Here is a 23988-nt window from a genome sequence, read left to right on the forward strand (position 1 = left end):
TGTTTGCAAGATAACATTTTTTTTTTACTCTACTGAAGTTCATGGCACTGTGTGTTAATTATCTTTCTCTAATTCGCAGAGCACCATGTTTTTTTACAGTGATACACTAAAGATAACCCATCTGACATTTTCATGGTGTGCACCAATCACTTTTCCCATCTCATAAAGATAATCCTTTGAAAATACCTAACATATATGTACCATTCTCAGCTTGGAGCATATTTATATTCAGTGAAAGACTGATTGACCTTTGGCTAAGATGTAAGACTAGGAGACATGATACAAATGTAACAGGCAGGCAAGAAATGCAAATGCTCAGTTATTTCAAGCATGATCTTATCTCCAAAAATGTAAGGGAATGTATAATGTTGTTCAGGAGAAAAAGTCAAGATTTAGGATATTTTTCTATATTTTTATTTTTTTTTATTTTTTTATCCAGGTATACATGAAATAACACAGACAAATATGCTTACTTTTAGGCTAAAGTTGGAGCTTCAAGCCCTTTTTTTCATACATATTGCCATCTATTCTTACCCAGAGATATATAGTAACTAAGTAGAACTACTTCACTACTGTACTTAAGTACCGAAAGGCGGTATCTGTACCTTCCTAGAGTATAATTTTTTTCTCCTACTTCCACTTTTACTTCACTACATTTTTTCAATGATTTCAATACTTCTACTCCGATATATATATTTTTTTTGTGCTGCATAGTTACTCGTTACTATTATAAAAATGAGCACTGCCAGAACAGTAGATGGCAGGTTTCATGAAGCTCAAAACATGTGTATTATCAGCGCATACGAAAATAAAAGCTACTGTATGTATAAATAAAAGCTGCATTTGAAATAATAAAAAACAATATGATGTTCAAACTTTTGACTTCTTTCTTTAATAACTACATAACACAGTACTTGTACTTTTACTTTCAGTAGCAAAATTTTAAAAAAATCTACTTGCAATACTTAAGTACAAAAAATGTTGAATACTTTAGTACTTCTACTCAAGTCACTTTTTGATCGAGCACTTGTACTTTTACTCAAGTATGGGTTTTGAGTACTTTATACAACTCTGTTCTTACCTACTCTGTTAAAAAGGCTTATCTTCAGCAAACAAAGAACACAAAATAGTCCATGATGTGGTTCAAAATTGTCAAACTAGTTAAAGGTGCACTGCCACCATACTAGTCCCATTCAGTGGTTTTGGGATTTTCCCTTGGTTTTGGGGATCCCAAGAAAGAGATTTTCTCAGCTCAGCCACTGTGGCTCAATCTTAAACTCAGTTGACTGTTTCCTCTTCCTTTTCTGGACTCTTAAAGAGGAAGTAAACCCTCCTCAGGAAGTTGTACCTATAGGTAAGCCTATGATAAGACTTACCTATAGGTACTGTAAATATCTCCTAAACATGTACCGTTTAGGAGATATTTACCTTAAATGCAGCCAGTGACGCCACTGGCACATGCACTCTGAAGGAACGGCCGCTGGTGCCGTTCCTTCAGAGCCTTGTGCCGTGACCGCCGGCTCCCGCGCGCATGCGCGGGAGTGACGTAATCGCGGCACCAGCCAATCAGATGGCCGGATGCCGCAAACCCGGAAGAAGGGCGACAGAACATGTCACCCATGAGAGAGGTGAGCGGCCGGCACTTCGGGGCTTCGTTCTAAGGTAAGTATTTCATAATGAGCTAGTATGCGATGCACACTAGCTCATTGTGTGTTTGTCTTTCAGGTGTTTTTTTTTTTTTTTAAATTCTGAGGTTTACAACCTCTTTAAGGCCCGTACACATGATACGAAAATCGGAAGGAACGATCTGCCGATTTTCAGGATTGTTAGTATAGTGCTTTCGACAGCCGATTACGAATTTTCGGACGACAAAAACTGGATGTGCAGGCTATAAAATCTTTATCGTACGTCAACACAACGTACGATTTTCGTTTAATTAGTACAGTTTTCGTCCGAAAAAAAATCGTAAGAGCAAGACTAGGCATGCTCAGAAACGAAACAACACATAAAAAGCAATTCAACACATGACATCACTTCTGAAGTTGAATTCTGTCGTACGGGAATTTTGGTATGAAAGTAACCTCTTCACTTTCGACATTAGACTAGCATGCAACAAAAAACGGACGACAGATCGTTTGATAATCTGATCGTGTCTACAAGGCACTTGGGTTAACCACTACTGGAACAAAGTTCCTGAAATTAGGGTTTGAAGGTTCTTCCCACTCATAACTCATTGAACCTCCGAAAATTCCAAGTCCCTAATAAGGACTTTCTTTCTTTCTTTCTTTCTTTCTTTCTGGCAAACAGAGCGATAATGCTAATGTGCCCTAGGTGATTAGGGTGTGCCCAGGCACACCCGGCACACCCTGTGCGCTCGCCTATGTGTACAATATATATATCGCTCTTATTCAACAACATTCAGGTATGAAGGGGAACATACTACTCTTTAAACAGAAATTGTGAATGTAATTGGGTAGGAGCTTTGACTTCGGTATAAACCAGGACCGAGTACTGCTCTATGCAGGTTCTGCACAAAATGTACAACAAAAAAATTCCCTTTCCTTTTACCATTTAGAAAATGTTTTGTTTTCCGTGTTTATTTCTTTTCTAAAGCATCTAAATCCAAGAGCTAAAATGTAATATATTGCAGCTTATTAGTCCATAGATATTGTTGCTTTTTTCTTTTAATATTTTTGCCCCTTAATTTTACTTGGTGATCCTGCCAGTAACAATTCCTGTCCTATGGTGACAACGACTCACTGTACTGTATCTTTGTAGGAGCATCTTTTTCACCCTGTGGCAGGACAAAGGAGAACCCCCCCCCCTCTTTTTTCAATTCATGGGAGGTGTTCTGTAGTTTCCAGAAGTTCCTTGTAGGCTTACCTGCAATTTAATCTGACCATACATCAGATCTCACTTTCGACTCAATTTTCTTTTAAAACTGAAAAGAAATTGAATAACAAATCTATTATTTTCAATTGGCCATTGGACAATCGATTGACTTTTAGATCATTTAAAGGGGTCTCTGTTTATGATGGATTTTTTACTTGATCACAATTATTCTTTCAGTGTAATAAATCTATTTCAGAAACCCAGTTTAAACTTATTCATAAAGTATACCTGGCTTTCCTTTATGATCCTGCTTCCCCCAACACTGCCAATTGCTCTTGGTGTGACTGCCACCGCCCTTCCCTGTATCATTGATTCTGGACATGCAGGGCCATTGCTAGACTATTTTACGCCCTAGGCAAGACCAGCTACTTGTGCCCCTCCAACAGTGGTGGAAAGCCAGGGCCTGGTAGTTCCACCACTGCCCAAGACACCTGGCATCTTCCTCTGTCCCTTCTTCCTCCCCCACTGCCATCCCTCTCCTCACTTCACAAGGATCATTTATGATGGAGAGAGAGTGCTGACTCGTGGCTGCGCCCCTAGGTGGCAATGCGCCCTAGGCGGCTGCCTAGTTTGCCTAGTGGAAGCACCGGCCCTGTGGACATGAAAGCATATTTTATCATACTGGGACCAGGTGTTCATCTACATCTATGGTATTACCTCTATTCAAATCTTCAAAGATCCCTGGTTGTACCTGTTTAGCTACGATGAACAGTCATCCATGATCTCTTCCTCCTCGACCACTCAATTACTGCAATGGATTCACCTAAGCCTACTCACGGTCCGACAGACCATGCTGAAATCCTGGATCTCATCGTCTACCCCCACATTTGCGGCTATTAAAAGAGAGTTAATGCCACTCTTCTATTTGGAAAAATTGGACACCATTATTCTAAAATTATTCTAAAATTTGGTCCAGTTAAGTGCTTCTTTACTAGATGGAGGCACTTCCACGCCTTCGGAAATTGCTCTTCTAAGGCAAATTATTCTTTTTTTTTTTTTTAATTGAATGGTTTATTTGATCTATGTTATATGTGAAAATGCTTAATAAATATTGTTAAAAAAAATATGTTTCAGTTCATAAATTGAATTGGTGTTTACCAATTGAATCAATTAATCATTGGTTACCATGGTACTTTATTACTTTCAATATTATTAGCAATCAAAAGCTATGATGAAAATAATCAATTTACTTTACCGAGTGGTCAGGGCTGCTTGGCCATTTTCGTTATTCTGAAAATCACCCAGGAAAAAAATTCAAGAAAAATGCTAACCATACACAGGCCAATTTTCAGAGACTTTCATTCACTTTCAATAAAGTTTAGGTTTTAGAAAAAAAATAATCTATGGAGGTTCTGAATATAGAAATCCATACTGATTCACAACAGTGGAGGAAATCGGAAAACCCATAAAACAAAATTATCTAAAAAAAAAAAATAATAAACAAAAAAAAAAAAACGATGCCGTCATCTTCGGAGCTGGATTCTAGATAACTCAGTGGACCCCTACTAGAAACCCAGAGCTTATTACAAGTACTTGCTTCTAAGGGGGAGTGGAAAGGCTTAATCCTCTCAAGAGGTAAGCAGCTCAGCCAGCGATGATGTTAGTAAATGGGATATCAGAGAGGTCACACACGTTATCAATTTTTATACTCCTATTTATGTCTTCTGGGAACTCTCCTGAGCTACTAGTGGAGAGATGTGAGAAGAGGCTTAGAAAGATTTATAGCTTGTTTTGTACTTTATCAGAGCTTAGACAAGTTCTATAAGATTTTTCAGGGATGGATGGTACCAGAACTACAATTCATCAGCCATACTTCATATCTGACCGGTTTAGTCTACCAGGAAAAAAAATGTTTTGTATTTTTCCTAATCAAAATCTCAACATATATGAAGATTGGCAAAAAAAAATACCACATTAAAAAATACGTTTATTTTTTTTTTTTAATTGTTTATTAACCACTTTACCACCGGAGGATTTTGCTGTCTTACGTCTGGGCCACTTTTTGCGATTCGGCACTGTGTGACTTTAACTGACAATTGCTCGGTCGTGCAACGCCGTACCCAAACAAAATTTACGTCCTTTTTTTCCCACAAACAGAGCTTTCTTTTGGTGGTATTTGATTACCTGTGCGATTTTTACTTTTTGCGCTATAAACAAAAAAATAGCGTAAATTTTTAAAAAATAACAATATTTTCACATTTTTCTTATATGAAATTCCCCCCCAAAAAAATGTAAAAATCAAATTTTTTTTAAAATTTTTGGCCAATTTGTTTTCTGCTACCTATGTTTGGTAAAAAAAAATCGCAATAAGCGTATTTTGATTGGTTTGCGCAAAAGTTATTGCATTTAGTAACTAAGGGAAAGATTTCTGTAATTTTTGGTGTTTTTTTTTTAACGAGTTATGCCGGCGATCTGCGATTTTTTTTGCGGGGCTGCGACATTGCGGCGAACAGATCAGACCCCTGACTGACATTTTTGACACTTTTGGGGGTACCAGTGACATTACTACAGTAATCAGTGCTATAAATATGCACTGTTACTGTAAAAATGACAATGGCAGGGAAGGGGTTAATTTTATTGGAGAGGGAGGGGTTAATGTATGCCTGGTGGTTACTAACGTGTGTTAGGGGAGGTGACTGAGTGACACAGGGACAGATCGCATGTTCAGCTATGCTGAACCCTGCAATCTGACCCTGCCTGTCACTTAGGAGATCCGCCCGCTTTGTTTACACAAGCGGGCGGATCTCCAAACCCGATTCCCCGACAATCAGGGAAAAGTGACGGTGATCGCCGCCGCTCCTCCCCTGGCCCGACTTCCGCTGTGACTGAATACAGTGGGAGCGAGCCTCCGGCGGCGCCCGGGCGCCGCCCACAAGGGGAGGAGTCCAGCGACGTAGGTCTACGTCGCTGGACGGGAACGAGCCACTGTGCCGCAGTAGAGGCACAGTGACTGGTCATAAAGTGGTTAATAGAAACAAGTGTCATATAAAAGAAAGACATAGAAAAAGTATATAAAATATAAAGTGCAGAATATCAAGTGAGTGTCTAATAACATGTGCCAGTAAGGGAGGTGTTTTAGAATATGGAAAGGACCAGCTAATGAAAAGAATGAACCCAACAGTGAGGAGAGTTACCTGAGAAACGGCTATAAGCCACTCCGGTTGTTAGAGAGAAGGGCATCTCCAAATTCCAGTACTATCTGTTACCGGTCATATTATAAGCGCTAATGCGCACCCAATTTTTTAAGAGGGAGAAGGAAAGGTCAAGAGAGCATAAAAAGTAAAAAAAAGACAGAATAAGACAGAAAAGCTGGGGGAGGAGGAGTATGTAAAAAAAAAAAATTATGGAGTAGAGGTAAGGAATATCATGCTGGAGGATGCACAGATAAAGTGAAGGCTGAAAGAATTCACCAGAACAGGTGTCTAGAAGGGACTTGCCCTCATCAGAGTTGATGAACATGTTCCTATGGACCACGTTTTCCTATATTGCTCCTGCCTATTTTAAGCGTTGGGGACCAAATCTTACATCTTGTTAACATCCTCAACTTTGTTGAACCACATGGAGATGGAAGGAGGGTTTGGATCCTTCCGTTTTAGGGTGATACGGGCTTTGGCGGCATTAAGTAAGTGACGAAGGACCGATTTTTTTGTAGGTCTTTACAGGAATACGAGAGCAATGAAGGAGGAAGAAGGCAGGACCATCTGGGACAGAGAAATCTGTGAATTGTTGAGTGAGTCTGCGTAACTCTCACCAATAAAAGTCTAATTTCGGGCAGGACCGAAAAATATGTAATAGTGTCCCCTGTTCCTCCCGGTATCACCAGCACTGATCTGAGGTCTCAGGGAAGTAACGACTCAGAACTGTTAGCAAAAAGTGCAGCGCTAATAAGTGTAGAGCCAATAGGAAAAAATTCCATAAAAAATTGGATAATCATGAGTATAACTAAATTATACATAAGTGTAAACACAGAAAAAATATATTACACGTGAAATGTGATTTAAACACAATATGTGACTAGTGCCTTAGAATCCGAATACAGTCCAAAAAAATAAAAATCAGCAGAAATTCAATAAATCGATAATCCCCAGTGTATAGGTGACATGACTGTCCAATATAATGGTGATCAAGTGCTCAATGGATCCCAACACCAACTGAAAGATGGAGATGTAGTATGCTCACCAGAACCGTAGGACACAGAGTGCTGTATAGCACCTGGGTCAAAACAGCTATATGTGTTGTGGAGAGAGGATCTAGATACTCAACAAGCCATGGATGTCCAAGTAACGACTCAGAACTGACAGGGTACGGTACCATCAGATGAACAATTTGTAATTGGTCTCTTGTACATGGGTACAGATGGAAGACTTCAGAGTAAACTGTATTATGTTACATAGACAACAGAGGAGAATTTAGCTCTGAGACTTTAAATTAGGTGAAATCCTGTGGCCGCTTAATGAGAAGTAAACATATTGTCTGAATTTATTAAAAAATAAACAGGATAATCATTATATACAAAGTGCATAGAAAAATGCCAAACCGATAAGTAGTAATTACATGGTATAATACATGCTAGAAGATTCCAATTGTGTTGATACATGATGGTACAGAGGCATCTTAACGAAATCGACGTGTTTCGTGAGCTACCGCTCACTTCTTCAGGAGGGGATGTGCATAAAACTATATATTATATACAAAGTGCATTGAAAATATATACAGAGTGCATAGAAAAATGCCAAACCGATTAGTAGTAATTACATGGTATAATACATGCTAGAAGATTCCAATTGTGTTGATACATGATGGTACAGAGGCATCTTTAAAAATCGACGTGTTTCGTGAGCTACCGCTCACTTCTTCAGGAGGGGATGCGCATAAAACATGTCTATAAAATAGAATATCAATTTTAAAATATGCATCACGATGGCAAGTGATGTATTGCAAATCATAGGGAACCCTGCTAAGCGAACCCCCGTACTTACAAATTGGCTGAATGACAAAGCAACATTCCCATCCGGTGGTGGCGAGGCACGTCTGGCCCGGGAGCTGAAGGAGCAGAACCAGAAAAAAACCTACTGGGGAACAGGTGGAGAGTGGATGTGATATATATGAACAGAAGTTATGTCCCTCAATATCCATAATCACAGGTTCTAGCTGTAACAATAAATATGTACAGTATATGTCTAAATAGTATATAGCAGAGTACCACCTAAAATAATAATGAAAGTAGAAGTCTAAGTAGGTCTAAATAGTGTATGACACAGTACAGCAAAGACATAAGTATAGGGACAGAGGCGGAGATGGTAAGAAGTGCAACCAAAGTTATGCAAGATATGGAGGTAAATGTGTAGAAAGAGATCATCTCAAGAACATAGTGACGAAAAAGGGAAACTGTATGCAATTCCCTTCTCGTTGGCATACCTCTAAACAGGCTATCCCCCCTCCAATCCATCATGAATGCTGCCGCCAGACTCATCCACCTTACCAATCGATCAGTGTCCGCTGCTCCCCTCTGTCAAGCCCTCCACTGGCTTCCGCTCACCTAACGAATTAAATTCAAAATACTTACAACATCTTACAAAGCAATCCACAGCTTAGCCCCCAACTACATCACTAGCCTTGTCTCAAAATACCAACCTAATCGCTCTGTTCGTTCCTCTCAAAACCTCCTGCTCTCTAGCTCCCTTGTCACCTCCTCCTATGCTCGCCTCCAGGACTTTTCCAGAGACTCTCCAATCCTATGGAACTCCTTACCCTTATCTGTGCGATTATCTCCCACTCTATTCGATTTTAGGCGATCTCTGAAAACCCTCCTTTTCAAAGAAGCCTATCCTGCCAGCCCCTAATAGATGTACCCCCATTTTCTCCATCAACCCATCCCCCATGGTTATTGCCTTTTGTTTCACTTTACCCTCCCTTCTAGATTGTAAGCTCTACCGAGTTCCTCTAGTTCCTCTAGTTCCTCCTGTATTGAACTGTATTGTAACTGTATTGTCTTCCCTCAAATTGTAAAGCGCTGCACAAACTGTTGGCGCTATATAAATCTTGTATAATAATATGTGAAAGAGAAAGAAAAAGCCAACCAAGGAGCATTGGTGAAACGTGAAAGAGTGTTTGGAAGTGAGTGTTTACCCACCATAGGTTGTGTGAGCTTTGCAAACAAAAGGTATTTCCTCCGTATAGATAAGGGAATGTGAATCTTCATCCACTGTCCTCCCATTTGTTCCCCAGAAATGGGCAGTACTGGTTTTCCTAAAAAGGTGTAATGTATATCAGCACAACTAAGTAAATAAAGTATTTAAGTATCAAAAAATATTGTGGCTGCAATATCAAAGTGGTGAATCACTACACATAAAATCAATAAATATATAAAGTGATATCACGCTACAATAAAGTGCTAATAACAAAAAATTGCTGTTCTATTCGAACAGCAAAAAATACTGTGCAGTGCAAATAACAAAAGTTGCTGTGCAAAGGTGCAATAATTAAAAGTGTTGAAGAAATTAACAAATCAATCAACATAAAACATATGTGTCCATATGACTCCTTAGCATGAACACTAAAATAACATGTCAAAATCAGCTTAATCACATCAATTGAAAAGATAAATCAAAAGTGCATGGTGCTAGTACATTAAAAGTGATTTCAAGTAAATAAACAGTCTCTAAAGTGCCAAAATAAGTGCAGCTGCCACAATGGATCATTCAGGTGCTCACGATCACTGGTGGTGGGATCGTGAGCACCTGAATGATCCATTGCGGCAGCAGTACTGGTTTTCCTCCCAACGCCATGTGCAGGTGGCTAGGGAGAGCGTGCGAATGCCAGACTGGCATTCCCTGCCTCGTGGGGGATGAGTGGCGCACAAGCGCGGGCATCCACCAGCCACCTGGAGATGACATGCTGCGCTTGAACGTAATGGCGCCGCAAAAATGCGGACGTCATGCGTCGGGCGCAGAGACATGGTGCCGATGTATAAGTGAACCCGTCTGTCAAGCAAAAAGGAGGGGACAGCAAGGGAGAAAAACCTTCCCCTATTAATACATCGCAGCTCCCGGGACAAAACCGACACCACATCCACCAGAGGGAACGCCACTATGAAAACAGGCTCTGGCGATGGCATATGTAAATGATACAACATTGATGTATATAAATACATTTTAATAAAAGTGGGGCCCAAGGCAGCATCAGACCAGATTGGTCAAAAAGGTGTCTTCCACCTGGGTTCAATGCAATAAAAAAAAGAAAGGTCTGCTGCTGCCAGTGACACACCTTCATCCCTATAAACATATACAACAGAGGAGAATTTAGCCCTGGGACTTTATATGAGGTGAACGCTAGTGGCCACTGTAATAGGGCATGTGATCAACTGTGACACCATTTTTGTAAATGTCCCCTCCATTTTTACAGCTATTACATTTTGAGAAAGAATGTAGGATTTTATTTTACATCTCTGTTCTGTTCACTCGGAAACCCCCCTCCTTATGGGCTACTGTGGTCAAGCTACTTTCTGAAATGTGTTCTTGTGTTCATGTTAGATAAGCATTTTTGTGTAACTGCCCTTACAACTGTAAAATTATGGTTAAAGAAAATTGTATATGTCAGAAGTGTTGTGGAAATTTAATTGTGGACATTTCTTTAGTTAAATAGTCATAATGTCTCCCAGTGTCAGTTTTACTGATAATCGCTATTCACAGCGATTATCGCTTTAACTGTTATTGCAGGAAAGACTTGTTAGTGAAAACCTTCCATTGGATGAGATGGCACAATACTAGTAGCAAAGAGAGTCCATCGCACAGATCTATATCCGCAGTTCGGGGCCCTGTACTGCAGAGTTATGTTTGTGATATGGAATTCTTCTCATTTTATCAAGATTAATAGATGGCATCTTTTAGTCACATTCAATCGGTATGACTGAAACACTGCTATTATCTTATGCAGATAAAGCCTCATTAACTGGAACAAATAGAATGGTCACTATCAAATTTGGTTTATATATATATATATGAATCATGTATGATTGGACCCACTAACAAGTATGAGTCCATGTTTATGGATTGACATGGGTAAACGATGAGAAGCTACAGTTGGGATTCCCTTTGTTCGGCCGTGTCCATTCATGGGCATCCACTCTACAGTTTCTATTGTACTTTTTGAATGTATACATGTTCTGTGATTGGTGGTCTTGAAGCCACTCCCTGTAACACCCTTTTGTTAAATAAACCTGCTGTGTCTCTGAGGAGTCAGTCACACAGAGGAAAACCTCCAGATAGCATCAAATTGACTACAGCAAGCGTGTCTGTTCATTTCCTTTGCTGCCAAGCGCTTGGAAACCATATACAAAAGAGCGGTACATTTGTACATTTCAGTACAAGCTATTAATAGTGTTAATAGTGTTTGGTGCGTATTAATCTTGAGCGCACTGAGCAGGTTTCTATGCTCCAAGCCCTATTAATTTCCACGACAGAAGTGATATTACTCCTCCCCTCTTTCCTGTTCTTATTCTTATAAGCTACCATTTATGAATAAATTATTTAGACTTGCTTTGAAACACTAAGCCTGCTGTGGTGTTCAATAAGGGTCTCCAGAATTTTGAAGGGTCGTGGTTGGGTTGCCTGGAACAAAGGGTGGTCGGCTGTCTATTTATAATTCCTTTCAGCCACTTAATGAGAAGTAAAGATATTGTCGGAATTTATTAAAAAGTAAACAGGATAATCACTATATACAAAGTACATTGAAAAATGCCAAATCGATTAGTAGAAATTACATGGTATAATACATGCTAGAAGATTATGTTACATAGAAACAGAAAAGTGATGGCAGTAAAAGAGTATTCCATCGAATCTGCCCATATTTTATTTTATTTATTTTCATTTTTATTTGTTTTTTTCGTCTACTTTGTTTTTTTTGTTAACTTTTGTTCTCTAACTATAGATCTATGTTCCGACATTGGTCAGATGTAAAGGACCTATTGAGATCACTCCCCCATTTGTTTAGGCAAGACAGTCCAAAGTCCTCTGGAAGAGAGATCAACAAGGAGTATATTTTTGAGAGGGTACGGAGAAGATCCCCATTGTCCGAGCAGTACGACTCAAGCGTCGTCAAAAAAATAAAAAAAGAGGTTTAATTTTTTGTAACTAAATTAATATTACAGACATAACTTCAAAGATTAAATATTAAGCTGTAAATACTCATACCAACATGAGGCAACAAAGAGAGTCCCAAGGAAGACATCTACACTTTGCTCCTATTGCAGGTGTCTTGGTCAAATAAACTAAGAAAGTATTTACCATGTTCCAGTGCAGCTTCAAATATAATGACAACAGGTCAAACCGCATCCTTGAACAAGTATAGGGGGCCACAAGTCAAAGCGTAATGATAGAGGTAAAAAGACAAATATACAGCCTCCACCTAGGCAATACGCCATGTTCTTCACAAAGCTAGTATTTATGTAAAACGACTTGTTTCTAAGCCAATGTACAAAGATGAACAGTATAGAACCCAAAGCCCAGTATAGAACCCAGAGTATAGAACCCAAAGCCCAGTATAGAACCCAGAGTATAGAACCCAAAGCCCTGAATGATATAGAAAAGTAAAGAAGACTAATAAATAATATTTAACTGTAGTATCTGAATGTAAATATATATGGACAGAGTGTCTTCAACTCATAATATCCGTTGCCAACTATTAAACCTAGTGGGGGACTGTAATAGTAAAATAACCTATTTGAAGGGTGTAATTAGGTTGAATGGACCGTTCCTCTGCATGGTAGTGGTTCCACCAGGATGACATCTAATTCCTACTAAGGTTGTGTCGTAAATTACAATCTGGTCAATGGCATGACAATGGTAGGAACTTGATATCAGCCTGGTAAAACCACTACCATGCGTGGGGTCGCCGTGGGGCCGTTTCATGGTGAGACACCCTGGAGTGCTAAAGTTGGCCTTCAACATGGGTCCCGTGTTTTGTACAGCCAGAATGTCTGCCTATGGAAAACCCTGGGTCGAACAAGGGGTGATCCCATCAGTAACAATGCTTCACCTTTACCCTTCCCCCCATGCCAAAGATGCACAGTATGGCATGCAGAGTATAGAACCTGAAGCCCTGAATGATATAGAAAAGTAAAGAAGACTAATGAATAATCTTTAACTCTAGTACCTGAATGTAAATATATTTGGACAGTGCCTTCGACTCATAATATCTGTTGCCAACTATTAAACCTGGTGAGGAACTGTAATAGTAAAATAACCTATCCGAAGGGGCCATTTCATGGTGAGACACCCTGGAGTGCTAAAGTTGGCCTTCAACATGGGTCCCGTGTTTTGTACAGCCGGAATATCTGCCTATGGAAACCCCTGGGTCGAACAAGGGGTGATCCCATCAGTAACAAGGCTTCACCTTTTCCCTTCCCCCCATGCCAAAGATGCACAGTATGGCATGCAGAGTATAGAACCCGAAGCCCTGAATGATATAGAAAAGTAAAGAAGACTAATGAATAATCTTTAACTCTAGTACCCAAATGTAAATATATATGGACAGAGTGCCTTCAACTCATAATATCTGTTGCCAACTATTAAACCTGGTGGGGGACTGTAATAGTAAAAGAACCTATCTGACGGGTGTAATCAGGGTGGATGGTTCCTCTGCATGGTAGTGGTTCCACCAGGATGACATCTAATTCCTACTAAGGTTGTGTCGTAAATTACAATCTGTTCATTGGCATGAAAATGGTAGGAACTTGATATCAGCCTGGTGAAACCACTACCATGCTTGGAGTTGCCACGGGGCCATTTCATGGTGAGACACCCTGGAGTGCTAAAGTTGGCCTTCAACATGGGTCCTGTGTTTTGTACAGCCGGAATGTCTGCCTATGGAAACCCCTGGGTCGAACAAGGGGTGATCCCATCAGTTACGATGCTTCACCTTTTCCCTTCCCCCCATGCCAAAGATGCACAGTATGGCATGCAGAGTATAGAACCCGAAGCCCTGAATGATATAGAAAAGTAAAGAAGACTAATGAATAATCTTTAACTCTAGTACCCGAATGTAAATATATTTGGACAGATTGCCTTCAACTCATAATATCTGTTGCCAACTATTAAGCCTGGTGGGGATTGGGGAACTGTAATAGTAAAAGAACCTATCTGACGGGGCCATTTCATGGTGAGACACCCTGGAGTGCTAAAGTTGGCCCCTTCAACATGGGTCCTGTGTTTTGTACAGCCGGAATGTCTGCCTATGGAAACCCCTGGGTCGAACAAAGGGTGATCCCATCAGTTACGATGCTTCACCTCTTCCCTTCCCCCTTGTTTTCCTTTCCTTCCCTTCTATGCCCCATATGTTTGTAGTTCTATGTGCCAATGCATTTACCTCTGTTACAGTTTTCACAAACCCTCATAAGTAGGGCATAGATGGCTAACATGTGTTTTCTGTTTTGCAAATAAAGATTATATTAAAAAAACAAAAAAACAAAAAACACAACACTATCATGCAGAGCAACCATCTGTAACTATAACCCCTTGACCTCTGGAAGATTTACCCCCTTCATGTACAGGCCATTTTTTTGCGATACGGCACTGCATTACTTTAACTGACAATTGTGCGGTCATGCAACACTGCACATAAATGACATTTATGTCAATTTTTCCCCACAAATAAAGCTTTCTTTTGGTGGTATTTGATCACCACTATTTTTTTTTTTTTTTGCGTTATAAAAAAAGACCGACAATTTTGAAAAAAAAAAAAAAAACAATATTATTTTACTTTCTGCTATAAAACACATCCAATAACAAAAAATGTAAAAAAAAATATAATTTCGTCATACAGTTTGGCCAATATACATTCTGCTACATATTTTTGGTAAAACAAATGCCAAAAAGCGTATATTGATTGGTTTGCACAATAGTTATAGCGTCTACAATATATAGTATATACTGTAATTTTTATTTTTAATTTTATTTATTTTTTTCGTTCAATAATTTTTATTAATTTTCAAAAGAACAACAACATAATAAACAAACAGTAGTATTTGGAGCAAAAGTACTGTTGTACATGTCAAAATAGGTATAGTTATTAGATATCGGATATCGCATTGCAAGAACAAGAAATCTAGGATGGTACAAGCTCGGTGTAACAGATCAGATTGTCATGCCAGCGACCTGGAAACAGAAGACAAAACTAGCATAAAAGGAACTTCAGTATAGTAAAGGGTAGTGGGGTCAATACATAAAGAATCAACATCCATGAGTGTCATCATTTTTATTTTTTATATTTTTATACTAGTAATGGCGGCGATCAGTGACTTATAACGGGACTGCAATATTGTGACGGATAATCTGACACTAACTATTGACATCTGTGATGCTGTTTTGATGTTACATTTTGAAAGAAGCTGGATGGCAGCAGTAGGAAGGTGGCGGAGGCCATGTTGGTACACCCTGCACTGCTCAGCGCTAAGCCTCGGTTCACACTAGGGCGACCTGTGAGGCTACCTGGTCGCCTCACAGGTCGCCGCAGGTCGCCTCCCATAGGGAAGCTGCAGACCCGTTCTAATAGGAGCGACACAAGTCGCTCCGACCTAGAAAAAAGGTCCGGAGCTTCTTTGGGGCGACCAGGAGGCGACCGCCATAGACTTCAATGTTATGAAGTCCGTGACGGCCGCTCCGAGGTCGTGGCGCGCTGCTCGCACCGCGATCTCGGAGGTCGCCCCGGGAAGTAGCGTCGCGGTAGTGTGAACCGGCGCTAAACCTTTAGGCTTTCAAAATTAAACATTCTAACAGCATTACAGATGTCAACATACTATATTTATTTATATACACTCAATTTATTGCTAAAATGACTCGGAAATTGAAGGCGTAGCTGGGTGTAGTAAGATGTCAGCTACCGCCTTCTGTCCGATTAGCAAAGCCTGGTAGCGGTGGAACGCATGTGCAGGTGACGGAACGTCACTTCCGTTCACTGTTCTGACAGCTTGTTAATCTGACCAGGACAAGGTTATCTTGAGCCCAGGGGAAATATTTCAATCTGCCCCCCCCCCCCCCCCAAAATGTATGAGCATTATCTGTCAGAAAAAATCCCCCCACAAAAACTCTGAGCACTAATCTGCATGCTTACACCCTAAGCATAAATCCCCCCTCCTCCCAGTACAAATCTGCCCCTGCTGAAATCCCCCCTCTCAGCACAAATCTTTGCCCCCCAAATGCCCCCGAGCCCTGAGCCCAGGGGAAACATTTCAATCTGCCCCCCCTAAGATGTATGAGCATTATCTGTCAGCAAAAATCCCCCCACAAAAACACGGAGCATTAATCTGCATGCTTACCTCTTAAGCATAAATCCCCCCTGATCCCAGTGCAAATCTGCCCTTGCTGAAATTCCCCCTCTCAGCACAAATCTTTGCCCCCCAAATGCCCCCCCCCCCCGAGCCCAGGGGAAACATTTCAATCTGCCCCCCCCCCCCAAGATGTATGAGCATTATCTGTCAGCAAAAATCCCCCTACAAAAACACGGAGCGCTAATCTGCATGCTTACACCCTAAGCATAAATCCCCCCTCCTCCCAGTGCAAATCTGCCCCCTGCGGAAATTCCTCCTCTCAGATCTTTTTTGCCCCTCCAAAAAATAAAATTCTCCTAGCACAAACTCCTCTACCCATAAAATCCCCCCCCCCCCCCAGTACACATCTTCTCCTCGCCACTTCAAATCCCCCTCTTCCAGCACAAATTCCCTCCCATCCCCCCTCCCAATGCATATCCCCCTAAATCACCACTATTAGAACTCCCCCTCCCTGATTTCCCCTCCTAGAACAATATTTACCCCCTGCCACCCCCTAAATCCCCCCTTTCAACACAAATCACCCCCCCCCCCCCCACCTCACATGATGCCACAGTGCTCAGGAAAGCTGTCCCTCCTGCCCACCCCTTGTCCCGGCCCTGAGTGTAAGGAGCATTCTTCCCACTGACCTTCACACTAATGTATCATGAGTTGTAGATATGGAATTATTAGCAGGGGTTCCCTGATACTGCAAAGTTATTTCAAGGGTTCCTCTGTGTTGAAAAGGTTGAGAAAAGCTGCATTACATAGTTGTACAGTCTTGATTTGATTTAAAAATCAAATCAAGACTGTACAGAAATTGTACAATTAGGCTGTAATGTGTATGGCCAGCTTTACATAGTCTTGCCTTATCTATGCCTGAGACGTCAGTATATTATTATGTCCTAATTTAATGCAATTTGTTTTTGAGATCGTTAAAAAAGAACATACAACATCTACTTATCTAGGAAAAAATAATTGCTAGGGAGAAAATTAAAAATAATGATGCTGCAGCTGCATCCCAGAACACTAATCTCTCATATTCTACATGAGATCATATGTACAGCTATGTGTTTCCCCATACATTGTACAGCTATGTGTTTCCCCATACACTGTACAGCTATGTGTTTCCCCATACATTGTACAGCTATGTGTTTCCCCATACATTGCATTGCTGTCTATGGAGATGATTAATGCTTAGTAGCACACTTAGCAAGGCGGGAGTGGTAGTTGAACAAGATAGCCAAGACTTAAAGGAAGAGCTACACTGAATAAATCACTTACCAATGCTGCCTAAAAAAACAGAGGTGGACTTCAGGTGCAATCAAACCACATATGTAGCTCATTATTCATTAAATTCCTCCCCCCCAATTTTGTTGTGAACATATTTAAAGTGTTACTAAATCCAGGAGCCTGCATTCACTATATCTGGTCTCCCACAGTACACAGAACCATGGCAATCTTACCGAATGGGCATGCTGGGCACTTGCCCGGGGGCCCCACTTGCCGGGGGGGCCTCACCTGCCCAGCGACACAGCCCCTTGCCAAGCATTAGTCCCGATTCCCGTGTGCATCCCGCTGCTGAACTTAGCAGGTGGCAAGCACCTGTTGGCCCTGCACTGCTGTCAGGCCACTTGGGCCGTGGTGGGGGAGCCCACAACTGCAGGAATGCCTGTCCACCTCCATGGGAACAGGCGCACACAGGACAGTCGAGTCTGACTCCCATCCGTGTGTGTGTTCACCAGACCAAGCCACCGAACTTGGAAGCTGTCATTAGCCTGGCACTGCTGTACAATAAATATCGCCTTATCGATCATTTGCATTTTTATTCTCATGGGGGATTGTGTAGGCGGGGCCCCAGTGCACTGCATTGCCCGGGGCCCTTTAATGCTCTTAAAATGGCACTGCACAGAACATGGACATGCAATTATTTTAGTAAATATAAACTGCTAAATACCTTTTCTCATCAGCAGTATATAGCAGTCTTGTGACTTCTATCAGTGTCTGGTTAAAGCTTGTAGGAGGAGCTTTCATTCTCCTCTGACTGTCCTATGAGGCTGCAGGACCCCTGACCCTCTGTTTACAAGGTCTCAGGTGTGAATGGGGAGCAGGTGTGTTAAATTTGGTGTCATTGCTCTCACTCTCTCATACTGGTCACTTTAAGTTCAACATGGCCCCTCATGGCAAAGAACTGTCTGAGGACCTGAAAAAAAGAATTGTTGCTCTACATAAAGATGGCCTAGGCTATAAGAAGATTGCCAAGACCCTGAACCTGAGCTGCAGCACGGTGGCCAAGACCATACAGCAGTTTAACAGGACAGGTTCCACTCAGAACAGGCCTCGCCATATTCGACCAAAGAAGTTGAGTGCACGTGCTCAGCATCATATCCAGAGGTTGTGTTTGGGAAATAGACATATGAGTGCTGCCAGCATTGCTGCAGAGGTTGAAGGGGTGGGGGGGGGGGGGTCATCCTGTCAGTGCTCAGACCATACGCCGCACACTGCATCAAATTGGTCTGCATGGCTGTCGCCCCAGAAGGAAGCCTCTTCTAAAGATGATGCACAAGAAAGCCTGCAAACAGTTTGCTGAAGACAAGCAGGCTAAGGACATGGATTACTGGAACCATGTCCTCTGGTCCTCTGGTCCATCTGCTAAGAGTCAGCTGGGTGGGCTGGTGAGTGTTAGTCTGGAGGACTGTGGGAAATGTTAGCCTGGAGGGCTAGGAAAGGGGCACCTGCAGCCAGGTAGCTAGCAAGTCCGTGCGTGTGACCGGCGGACCCGATGTCCGCCGGTCACTGGGCGATCGTCGGTGCAGAGGGAGAAAGGCAGGAGGCTGATGTAAACAAGCCGCCTGTCATTCTCCCCTGTGTAGGAATGGTGATCATACGGTTCTACTATGTAGGACCATTGATCACTGTTCCTACACCAGTAGCCATGTCCAATCACAGTTAGAAGCACGCCCCTAGGGACACACTTAACCCCTCCTTCCCCAATAAAGTTAACCCCTTCCCTGCCAGTGTCATTTTGCAGTAACAGTGCATATGTATAGCACTGATTACTGCAGTAATGTCACTGGTAACCCCAAAAGTGTCAGTCAAGGGTCCGATCTGTCCGCCGCAATGTCGCAGTACCACAAAAAAATCGCAGATCGCCGCCATTACGCGTTAAAAAAAAAACAACAAAAATGACAAAAATCTTTCTCTTAGTTGGTAAACGCAATAACTTTTTTGCAAACCAATCAAAATATGCTTTTTGCTTTTTTTTTTTTACCAAACATATGTAGCAGAAAACAAATTGGCCAAAAATGTTAAAAATTTTTGATTTTTACATTTTTTTTGGGGAATTTCATATAAAAAAAATGTGAAAAATATTGTTATTTTTGCAAAATTGACGCTATTTTTTTGTTTATATCGCAAAAAGTAAAAATCGCACAGGTGATCAAATACCACCAAAAGAAAGCTCTGTTTGTGGGATAAAAAGGACGTCAAATTTGTTTAGGTACAGCGTCGCACGACCGCGCAATTGTCCGTTAAAGTCACGCAGTGCCGAATCGCAAAAAAAGCCCTGGTCAGGAAGGGGGTAAAATCTTCCGGGGCTTAAGTGGTTAAGGTCCTGGGAAACCCTAGCTATAATCAATTCATTGGCAGTCAGTAGGCATAATGACCCTTCCATTGGTGTCCAGGGGCAAGAATGTCCCCTCTACAGTGGTGGTCAGAATGTCAGCCTTACAGGCATCTAAAAAGATATTTTGAGTCATGCCGCTGGTTCTGCCAAATAGCATTGGCCCCGAAACTTTGCAGGCACCATCAAAAGGGAGGTCAATCACCCACAGCTCATGGAACCCCTAACAACCTCTGGAGGAACCCTGGTTGAGATTGGCTGAACTATTCTGTTAACTTACAACTCCATCATCTGGGATTCTTATTATTAAGAACTCTTCCTTACTGGTGGCTACATTGATGCTTTTAGTAGAAAATATGTCTCTGATATTACTAAGCGGGCAATGTATTGTTCCTGAATACAAACCTGCAAAACATTTAAAGGGTCTTTCCAGGCCAAATAAACTTGCACCTCCCGTCTGTTAGTAAGGTGTTTGGCTGTTGCAGCGTCATTATGAACTGATACCCTGTGCCCTGTACATTATAAGGAAGCTGAGTCTGTGGAATGTTAAGGATGAGCCAAGGATTCCTGACTGACAGGGGAGATAAGCAGAGCCTGACATGAAACACATGCAGGAAACCGTACCAGGCCTTGGTGTCTCCAGCCTAAAATCCCTGCTCAGGTTGCAGAGCCAGGTGCACCCAGAGACATAGAACAAGATGGTCAGTGTGGGCTAAACCAGCAGAAATCCCAGGATGATGGGATTTATATTAGATTAGGAGAGATAGCGGGGTATACCTGATGAGGTGCCAATTGGATTTACAGTTCTATGTTAAATGCTAAAGTTCTAGTCAATTCCAGAGTAAATATCTTGTAAGATCTAAGATTGTACAACTTATTTCATCAATGTCTTTTCAATAGTTAAAGCAATTATGTATCAATTTATCCTTTCTCAACGTTTTTACCTTGGAGGAGGACTTTAAATTTTTTTGCAGTCTCAGGGAACTTCCTTAGAACAGCATGGACAGCAAGCTGTTAAAATTTTTAAATAAAGAGATTGCAAGCTCTTATGAGCGGGGCCCTCGTAACTGTCTTGTATTGTATTCTGCAAACTGACATATGATATAATGACATATATATATATAGATAGATAGATAGATAGATAGATAGATAGATAGATAGACAGATAGACAGATAGATAGATAGATAGATAGATAGATAGATAGATAGATAGATAGATAGATAGATAGATAGATAGATAGATAGATAGATAGATAGATAGATAGATAGATAGATAGATAGATAGATAGATAGATAGATAGATAGATAGATAGATAGATAGATAGATAGATAGATAGATAGATAGATAGATAGAGAGATAGATAGATAGATAGATAGATAGATAGATAGATAGATAGATAGATAGATAGATAGATAGATAGATAGATAGATAGATAGATATTTTTAAATCTATCTCTCTCTCTCTCTTTCTCTCTCTCTCTATATATATATATATATATATATTATTGATCGACCAATATCGTTTTTTTTAACACTGATACTGATATTTTGGTAAGCGGATATCGGTATCAGCTATCAGCCTATATTGGCCGATATGTTCAGACATTAAAAAAATAATATATATTTTTTTTAATGTCCACAGGTACTGTGGTGGAGGGTTCTGAGGGTCTAAAAGACCCCAAACCCCTCCTCTGCACTTAAAAGCATTCAAAACGCCAAGTTTGGCTGTTTTGAATGCTGAAAGTTTTTTTAATTCGGTGCCGCCAGTACCCGGAAGTGATGTAATGTCATGACATCACTTCCGGGTACTCGGCGCCAGATTAAAAAAAATGGAAACCCCGTCAGACGGCGGCGGTGCAGGTAGGATGCCTGGGTCTCCCGGTGGGACGGGAGACCCGGGCGAGCCGCGAAAGGCGGCAGGAGAAGGGGGGGGGGGGAAACGTCCCCTCCCACTCCTTGCAATGACAGCCAAGCGGCTTCTCAGCCTCATCGGTTGTCATTACAAGACAGTCGACCGTCGGCTATGGACACCGGTACCGGGGTGATGCCTCTAGAAATATCGGCAATATCGGTAAATCAAAAGGCAAATTCCGATATAAAAAGTGCAGATCTGCCACTGATATAACGGTGTTGCCGATAATCGGTCGACCACTAATATATATATATGTATAGTGATTCCACAGAACTTTGAAATACCATCTCCAAAGTAAAATATTCTTAAAGAGCAACTCAAGACAAACATCTAAATTATTATTATTACACTTACAATTATTATAAATATACAATTATTAATATGCTGTAAAAAACAAGCGGGACTTACAACAGCATAGACAGCAAGCTGTCAAAAATGTCAAATAAAGAGATTGCAAGCTCTTATGAGCAGGGCACTCCTAAATGTCTTGTATTGTATTGTGCAAACATATATATATATATATATATATATATATATATATATACAAAGTACATACACACACACATATACAGTTTCTCACAAAAGTGAGTACACCCCTCACATTTTTGTAAATATTTTATTATATCTTTTCATGTGACAACACTGAAGTAATTACACTTATATATATATATATATATATATATATATATATATATATATTTAAAATTATATTTTATAATTATTTTTTTTAAGTTTATATATAAAATTTGCACAGCATAATATTCTTAGGGCTCTTTCACACGGTCCGCCTCCGTAGGCGGATCCGTGCTGCTCAGCGGGGATCGATCCACGATCCCCGCTGAGCCGGCGGATGACAGCTCCGTCTCCGCTTGCAGTGCGGAGAGGGAGGTGTCACAGCCCCCGCTGCTCTCTATGGGGGATTGGATGAGAGCGGATCGCCTGTCTGCTCTCATCCGATCCGATCCCCAGGACGGATGGAAAATAGGGTTTCACGGACAGGATCGGATGCGGATGGCAGCGGGTGTCAGCGGTGACATCCGCTGCTCCATAGGGCTGAATGGACATCCGATCAGATCCGCCTAAAAAACTGACAGGCGGATCTGATCGGACCGCCCGTGTGAAAGAGCCCTTAAAGAGGAAGTAAACCCTCCTCTACAACTTGTACCTATAGGTGATCCTATGATAAGGCTCACCTATAGGTACTGTAAATATCTCCTAAACATGCACCGTTTAGGAGATATTTACCTTACATGCCGCCAGTGACGTCACTGGCGCATGCGCTCTGAAGGAACGGACGATCGTGCCGTTCCTTCAGAGTCCCGTGCCGTGACTGTCGGCTCTCGCGCGCGTGTGCGGGAGTGAAGTCACCGCGGCTCCGGCCAATCAGATGGCCGGATGCCGCGATCCCGGAAGATGGGCGACTGGACATGTCGCCCGTCATAGAGGTGAGTGAGCAGCGCGGCGGGGGCTCGTTCTAAGGTAAGTATTGCATAATGAGCTAGTATGCGATGCACACTAGCTCATTATGTCTTTCTCTTGCAGGGTGGAAAGAAAACAAAAAAACAAAAAACGAGTTTACAACCTCTTTAAAAAGTAACTCAAGACAAACATCTGAACTATTATTAATATGCTGCACAAAACCAGCGGGACATTGAAGGTGCCAAAAATCCAGCAATATTTTTCTTTTTCAAGTTTTTAACAATTTTATTGAATAATATTGTTAAAATAAACCAATAAAATAAATAAATCAATAAATAAAAATGTTAAACTTAAAAAAACAAAACAATATTGTTGGATTTGTTGGCACTTTATAAAAGACCCACTTTGTTGGTTTTGTACAATTTATGATATTGGGATGTGGTGTCGGTGGTTTCCCTCTGCCCAATATTTCCTATAATATTATTATTATTATGCATTAACAAATACACATGTGAAATGTATATAATTCCTGTTTTACCCATTAAAGATTTGAAATTCTGCCCAGACTTGTGATTTACATACAGTACAGTGACACATTTATTTCCTTGTTCAGCAATGTATCTTCCTATGTCACCTATCCACCTCCAGCCTGCTTACATCCAACATCCTCAGTTCTGTCCAATGAGTAGAAGGGTGGTGAAGGAAATAGAACTGCTGAACCAGGATGTGGTGGAATCTTCCCGGTGCGCTGTGACAGGTCCATGTAAATCACAAGACTGGCTCAACAAAATTACAAATCCTATGGCAGGTACAGAGTAGAATACATTAATACCTTGGTTTTTC

This window comes from Pelophylax lessonae (genome assembly GCF_965119305.1).
Source record: "Pelophylax lessonae genome assembly, chromosome: 3".
In the NCBI taxonomy this organism is placed as follows: domain Eukaryota; kingdom Metazoa; phylum Chordata; class Amphibia; order Anura; family Ranidae; genus Pelophylax; species Pelophylax lessonae.